The sequence below is a fragment of the Mustela nivalis genome (genome assembly GCF_964662115.1).
Source record: "Mustela nivalis genome assembly, chromosome: 1".
In the NCBI taxonomy this organism is placed as follows: Eukaryota; Metazoa; Chordata; class Mammalia; order Carnivora; family Mustelidae; genus Mustela; species Mustela nivalis.
In genome coordinates, this window is record NC_139020.1 from 184,401,330 (window position 1) to 184,407,631 (window position 6,302).

A 6,302-nucleotide genomic window follows, 5' to 3' on the forward strand; every position below is an offset into this window, starting at 1 on the left:
CGGTGGGGTGCTCAGTTCTGAAAAGATGATGAAGCGTCGTGCCCTGAAGGAGCCCCCAGCACAAAGTGGGTATGGGATGTTCCAGACCCAGGGAACAGCATAGGTGGATAGCCCTGCATGGAAAGAGCCTTGGCCTTGGAGAGACCCAAAGGGAGGCCTGAAGCAGGACAAGGGAGGTAAGGCTGGGAGGCAGGAAGGCAGGAAGGCAGGAAAAGGGCCAGGCTTTGGGAGACAAAGGAAGGGGTACAGGTTTTATTCCAAGTGTAGGAGGGAGCTATATGCAAGGACTATGGGGTAAAGACCCAACTTTCCCAGCCTCCTCCATAGATGCGGTCGTGTGACTGAAGCTGGCCACTAGAATGTAAGTTGAAGTGTATAGCTTTGAAAGGAGGGAGTGGTCCCATCCTTGCTGCTCTGTGGGATCCAGACTCAATGGCTGGAGCCCCAGCAGCATCTTGGACTTGGAGGCAACCTTGAAAATGGAGGCTAGGGATGGTGATGCCATGGGGAAGACAGTGCCTGGATTCTGACACCATTGAGCTACCAAATCAGTCTTGGGTAGCCTCGAGGTGGATCTTCTATGGGAAAGAGAGGTCTGTCTTATTGAAGACACGGTTCGGTTATTGTGTAAGTGTCTCTCACGGCTGAACCCAATCCTAACTGATGGAGGGTTGCAGTGGGGAAGGACATGGTTCTCTTTATCATGTAAGAAGTTCCTTTGGACTATTGGGTGGGGAGTGGACTACAAGGGAATAGCGTGGAAGCAGGGACGTGGGACAGAGTCTGCTGCTCCTCTCCAGGCAAATGCATGAATGAATGTACAGATGAATGAATGAACGGCCGGTGCTGCCTGCTTTCTCACCTGCTCTGACGATCTGCTCTTCTTTGTCTTTCTGTTCCATTAGCTGGTGAGCCTTTTCCTTAAAGGCTACTCGGGCTGCTGTAAGCAAATATCATAGGCTCGATGATTTAAACAGCAGACATTTATGTCTCCCAGTTCTGGAAACTGACAAGTCCAAGATCAAGGTAGATGCAATTCTTTTTTTTTTTTTTTTAAGATTTTATTTATTTATTTGACAGACAGAGGTCACAAGTAGACAGAGAGGCGGGCAGAGAGAGGGAGAGGAGGAAGCAGTCTCTCTGCGGAGCGGACAGCCCAATGTGGGGCTCGATCCCAGGACTCTGGGATCATGACCTGAGCCAAAGGCAGAGGCTTTAACCCACTGAGCCACCCAGGCGCCCCGAGGTAGATGCAATTCTTGGTGAAGGCCCCGTTCCTCCAGGCTCTTGTGTCACTTCCTCTTCCTAAAGGGGCACTCATCCTGTCATGGGGGCCCCACCTCTGAACCTCCTCTAAACCTACCTACCTCTCATGGCCCCACCTCCAGATACCCTCACATTGGGGATTAGGGCATTCCCCACAACAAGCCATTCTGTAGCATCAGCTGAGAATCCTAAAATTGACCTCTGGTCTGGCACAATCTACCCACGGATGGCGTGGGATCCCACAGAGGGAGGCTCCAGTCCACAAGGCTGCTCCCACCTCACTTTGGATGCCCCTGGACAGGAGTAGGTCCCCAGGCTACTCACGACGTCTGTCCAGCGTGGCTACACATCGGAGATTTTCACCACCTCCTCCTCGGGCTGGATTCCTTTACCACAGCAGCTTACAGAACTCAGAAAAACACTTGCTTAATTAAAGGGTGTGATAAAGGTCATGGACAAACTGTAGGGGGATACATGGGGCAAGGTCTCGGAGGGTCCCAGGCACAGGAGCCTCTGTCCTTATGGAGCTGGGGCGCGCCGCCTCCCTGGTACATGGATACGCTCACCAGCCGGAAAGTCCTCTGAACCTTGGACCCTGGAGATTTTTACTTAGGCTTCCTCATGGAGGCAGATAGATCCGTCACTGTATTTTCAGCCCTTCTTCCTTCTCAGAAAAATGGGGGGGTGGGGCTGAAAATTCCCAGCTTGTGACCGTGGCTCGGTCTTTCTGGTGGCCAGCCTCCTTCCAGGGGCCCCACCCAGAGTCACCTCATTGGAACTAAAAGACGCTCCTTCCAGCAAGTTACAAGGGTTTCAAGAGCTGTGTGTCAGGAACAGGGTCAAAAGACCCGTATATATTTTCTGTTACCTCACAGGGTGCGCAAACATTAATTTCATAACGTAAGCTGATTGTACTTCGCTCCTTTTCCCCTTCCTGATCCCCAAGTTCACCAGAAGGAAGAGACGGGGAATGTCCCAGCCAACCCCATCCCCCAACTCCTGCTTGAAGATTTTACCTTCCCTTCCCCAAAAGGAAAAAAGTCCCCTTCAAGAAGAGAAAGGAGAGGAAGGGGCACTTCTTTGAGTATTAACCTTGGGAGGGTCCTTCGGGGCCATTGAATCCCCACTTTACAGATGGGCAAACTGATACCCAGAAAGAGAAGGGACTTGCCCATGGCCACACGGTGTGTCAGTAGGATGGAAGTCATACAAGGTAGAAGCTGGAAGAGTGTGTAAAAACCATATACCTCCCCTCCCCCACATTTAGAGAAGGGGAAACCGAGGCTCAGAGCAGGGAGGTAGTGACAGCTAGGACAAGAAGACTAGAACTCGGGGCAGGGTTACCATTGTAGTGCGCAACCACGGCAGCCCCACCGAACCTGCACTTGGGTCTTCATGCTCTGCTCTTGTGCCTGGAAATTCTCAGCCGATGTATCTTTAAATCTGTGTTTCGTAAGTGAAATCTGTTGGGACAGCAGAGCCTGCACAGAGGGTCGGGAGACTCGGTGTGGTGCGTGTGAACTCCTGCCTCCCGCTGACTGTCTGGGTGGGTTCTCGATTCCTCTCTCCCCCGACATCCCACGCCTGGCCCCATCAGCGGCTCCCCAATCCCCTAGCCCCATCCCCACTACCACCAGCAGCAGGGGCCTGTGAATGAGGAGGGTTGGCGGGCATAGCCGCTGGCATCTTGGGGTAGGGCACCCTACTCTGCCTGCCATCCCGGCCTGAGGTCGGCAGCCCCATCCATGGTGCATTCCTTGTGCAGCCCAGCGGGGCTGAGCCTCTTCCCCTGTCTGATTTGGGAACCCAGGGCATCCCATTAGGAATGTTGCAATATTTGGGGTTGCCTGTCCATTGTGGGTTGGGGTAAAGGGCCCCTGAAGCAGAATGCCTCATTCTACTTCCCTATATCTCCTAGGTACTTGGAAGTCATCGAGAGAGCCAGCAAAAAAAAAAAAAAAAAAAAAAAAAAAAAAAAAAAGCCTCATATTTTAGTACCTTTCACAGCACCTCTTTGCTATTTTGTGAACAAGGAGCCCTGCATCTCTCTTTGCAATGGGACCACAGAGCACTGGGACCGACAGTCAGGTGGCAGGTCCTGACTCGGGACTTTGATCGCTCCTTCCATCAGCTTTCAGCTCTGACTGGGCAGCACTAGGTTTTGTTATGGTCAGCCTACTGTGCTCCAGGCCCCGTGCTCAGCACTTTTCCTCTATCATCTGTTTGGAGGCTTCCAAGAACGCAGTGGGGTATGGACTCATAGTACCCGTCAGACCCAAGAGTACACACAGCAGACTCAGGTTAAAGGGGAGGAAGGGGAGGCACCGACAGGCTCAACATGCCTCAGTCCCACAGCTGATGAGCAGGTGAGGCAGACTTCCTACCCAGGCAGCTTGTCCCCTTGTCCCCTGCTCCAATCCATGGGCAGTGAGGGTGGGAGAGGGAAGGCCCAGTGTCTAGGAACTAGCTCTGGCGGCCTCTCTTCCCCCCCTGTGCAGGGCCCTGTGTTCCTTCCCCCCTTCCCCAGCAGGCTCACCTCGGGTCCTCCGAGGGGCGGAGACCACGTGGTCCAGATCAGTGTGTAACTAGGCAACCGTTCCAAGATGCTGCTTTTCCTTCATGCTCCTTCTGCCTTATTCAATATCTGCCAGGCGGGCAGGGCTCCCGGGAGCATCCAGAAAGACATCGTTAAGAAATAAGGCCGACTGGGGAGGCCTGCGGGGACATCTAATATTCATCTCTCTGAACCCTATACCCTAAAGTCTTGAACTTGCCTGTTGAGGATTCTGAGAGAACGGTGGGAATCCAGATTGCCTGGGACTGGATCTTGATGGATAGGGTATGGGGAAGACGGAGGCAGGGGCACACCTGGTATCACGGTGCCTTTGACCCTCAGCTGCTCCCCCCAATCCCCTTGTTTCCCCTGGATGGAGGTTCAGATACCTTGCTCTCAGAAATAGCTCAAAGCTTAGAAATCGTCTTCTGCTCACGCAGCTCTTGCCCCCTGCAGTCAGGTGTGAGGTGAAAGGCACAGCCAGGATGTGTTGGGCTCCTGCTATATTCCCAGTGCCAGACACTAGGGAAAGAAGAATGAGCAAGTTAGACCCCATTCCAATTTCACAGATGGGAACACAAAGGCTCAGACAGGTAGAAAGAAGCTGGATCTAGCTGATGACAACTTTTGTTCCTGCCTCTAGCAATGCTGCTTTTACGGGAACAAAGGGATGGAGGAGTCCTCTGGGTCAGGGGAAACCGATGAACTTGGAGGCCAAGGGTCTCTTCCCGGGCCACACAGCTTGCTTGGCCCCAAGGTCATCAGGAGTTACTTGAGCTGCTGGTGGATTCGGTAACTGCTGGGAGCTCCAAACCTTCCATTCTCGGAAGCCGGCTGCATTATGCCGGTGCTGACGTCAGCGTGCTGACGTCACTGTATCCGGTGCGGTCATTCACTGGTAGCGCCAGCATAATGGAGCAGAGACTCGTTCCTGCCTCTTAAGAGTGAGGGATTGGGGACAATATTTCATCTCTTTGGGTCTCAGTTTCCTTCTCTGTAAAATGGGGATGATAATACCTCATAGGATTCTTGTGAGGATTAAAGCAGATCATTTGTGTCATGTGTTGAATGCAATGTTGAATAGTATTTATGTCAAGCTTCTTAAAAAATATTTATGAGAGAGAGAGAGAATATGAGTGGAGAGAGAGGGCCAGAGGGAGAGAGAGAAAGAGACTCCCTACTGAGCAGAGAGCCTAACATGGGGCTCGATCCCGGGACCCTGGGATCACGACCTGAGCCAACTGAGTCACCCAGGAGCCCCCATTTGTGCCAAACTTTTATCACATATTTTCAAATCCTCAACCAGCTAAAAATAGGACTTAAATCATATTCTTTATTTCTTTATTGGTATTCCAAAAGCCTAGGACTGTGTCTATAAAATAGTAGATATTCAACGATAAATGTCTTTTTCAGATAGTGAAATTTTGGAAAATTAAAGTCAAGGTAAACAATGAAATGGTAGACAAAGCTATAGTTCTCTCTTAGCGAGGACTGAATTTGAGCAGCTGTATGTCAAGCCTCCTCTCCCTTCTCTTGTCCCTCCCTAAACCTCCAACCTTCTTTCAAGGCAACACAAGAGCCCTGCCATTTCTTCTGTGATGCGAATTTAGTATCAAGGTGGCTCTCTTTCCAGGGACACTTGCATTCCCAGTATTCTTTGCAATTTTGGAAATACTTCCATCAAAAAGAGGAGGTAGGGCACCTGGGTGGCTCAGTGGGTTAAAGCTTCAGCCTTCAAAAGGGCTTCCCCTGATATTGGCCATTTAAGTGGGGGCACCTGGTTGGCTCAGTGGGTTAAGCCTCTGCTTTCGGCTCAGGTCATGGTCCCAGAGTCCTAGGATCAAGCTCCACATCAGGCTCTCTGCTCAGCAGGGAGTCTGCTTCCCCCTCTTCTCTCTGCCTGCCTCTCTGCCTGCCTCTCTGCCTACTTGTGATCTCTGTCTGTCAAATAAATAAATAAAAGCTTAAAAAAAAAAAAGAAAGAAAGAAAGAGGAGGTAGACCAGGGTAGTCAGCTCTTCACGGAGCTCAGGAGATGAAGCTGAGACTTGCTAGCTATTCCCTAACCTTGACATCTAGGCTCTATTTCCCAGCTTCCCTTGGAGCCAAGAATGACCATGTGACTGAGTTCTGGCCCATGAATGCGAGTGCAAATGATGTGCACCTCTTGCAACTGTGACCCATCAAACTTGACATGCATTGTCCCCTTGCCCAGCCATGATGGGGGGGAGGGGAAGTCTCTCTCTCCTCCCCCACATCAGAAGCACTAATTTAGGGCTTTCCCAGAGAGATGAACTTCTAGCATGGTAAGTCATTGAGTTTGAAGAGCGAGGTGGTTACCTGTTACAGCATCTAGTGTTACCTTAACTAATTTCCACATGATGGCAGGTAGCCACAAGGGGAAGCTGAGTCCGCTGCCTCCTGGAGTTGCCTATGTAGGCCAAGGCAGGCTGTGCAGGAAGCAGGACCCGCCCCAGGTTCTG

General features: G+C 51.4%; 1 long non-coding RNA gene across 3 annotated transcripts; it reads right to left on the reverse strand.

The window, feature by feature from the left end:
- Positions 1-1,104: 1,104 nt before the first annotated feature.
- Positions 1,105-4,608, reverse strand: LOC309862467. 3 transcript variants are annotated; one of them, XR_014310536.1, is made up of 4 exons: positions 4,458-4,608; positions 4,210-4,342; positions 3,803-4,092; positions 1,105-2,747 (listed from the first exon to the last, which is right to left on the reverse strand). It is a non-coding gene; the product is annotated as an uncharacterized lncRNA (long non-coding RNA). The 3 variants fall into 3 exon arrangements; XR_014310537.1 differs by having other exon boundaries at positions 1,105-2,709; positions 3,803-4,342; XR_014310538.1 differs by having other exon boundaries at positions 3,803-4,342.
- Between the last annotated feature and the right edge of the window lie 1,694 nt (positions 4,609-6,302).